This window comes from Myotis brandtii, unplaced genomic scaffold (assembly GCF_000412655.1).
Source record: "Myotis brandtii unplaced genomic scaffold, ASM41265v1 scaffold646, whole genome shotgun sequence".
In the NCBI taxonomy this organism is placed as follows: Eukaryota; Metazoa; Chordata; class Mammalia; order Chiroptera; family Vespertilionidae; genus Myotis; species Myotis brandtii.
In genome coordinates this window covers 244,187-245,028 of record NW_005370495.1, presented here as the reverse complement: position 1 = coordinate 245,028, position 842 = coordinate 244,187, and the positions used below count along the sequence as shown (strand labels likewise).

The 842-nt window shown below is 51.2% G+C and overlaps 1 protein-coding gene across 1 annotated transcript in view; it reads right to left on the bottom strand.

Annotated features, from left to right (window-relative positions):
• Positions 1-842, bottom strand: part of ARHGEF10 (Rho guanine nucleotide exchange factor (GEF) 10) — a 57,005-nt gene that overhangs the window by 13,752 nt on the left and 42,411 nt on the right. The gene's annotated exons all lie outside the window — the stretch shown is intronic.

Below are 842 nucleotides of genomic sequence, written 5' to 3'. Positions count from 1 at the left end.
ATCTATTTTTTAAAAATCAGGTTATTTTTCTCTTAATTTGGATAACAAGAACAGAGTTTTGATTTTTTTAAATATTCCGTATGCTTTGAAAACCATATACCTCACTCTATACAATGATACTCACACACAAAGTAAAGTCTTATGAAGCAGATTCATATCAACTTTAGGAAATCTCACAGTAGAGTTTATCAGCCGTTAACTAGGAAAACTGCTTCAAAAGAGAGGGAAGCACCTGGCCGGCATGGCTCAGTGGCTGAGGATCGACCTATGAAACAGGAGGGCACAGTTCGATTCCCGGTCAGGGCACAGGCCCAGGTTATGGGCTCGATCCCCAGTGGGGGGCGTGCAGGAGGCAGCTGATCAGTGATTCTCTCATCATGGATGTTTCTCTCTCTCTCCCTCTCTCTCCCTCACCCTCTCCCTTCCTCTCTGAAATCAACAAATGGATTTTTTAAAAATAGTGAGGGAAGCGGTAGGAAGGCCCCAGGTGGCCCGCAGCGTCTGCCTGCCAGGTGCTGTGGCCTTGCCCACGCTGGCCTACTGCCCAGTCCTCTCAGCCCCTCCTCCCGCTCGCTAGAGCCCAGGGGACACCCGCAAAGTCCCCTCCCCTCCCCGACTTAAACTTAAATGCAATTGCCTTTTAGTGGGAGAGTCAGGCCTCGTTAGTACAAATGCTAACGGGAAGGGAGCCCGGCTCCCCTGAGCGGGGCTGCGGGTGCGGGTGTTTGGCTACACGGATGGTTTTCCTTTCGAGGGTTTGGAGATGCTGTGACGCCCTCGCTACGCTTCCTGTGTTCCCTGTCACAGACGAGCTTCCTGCTCCACAGCCTTTCCGGGAAAGA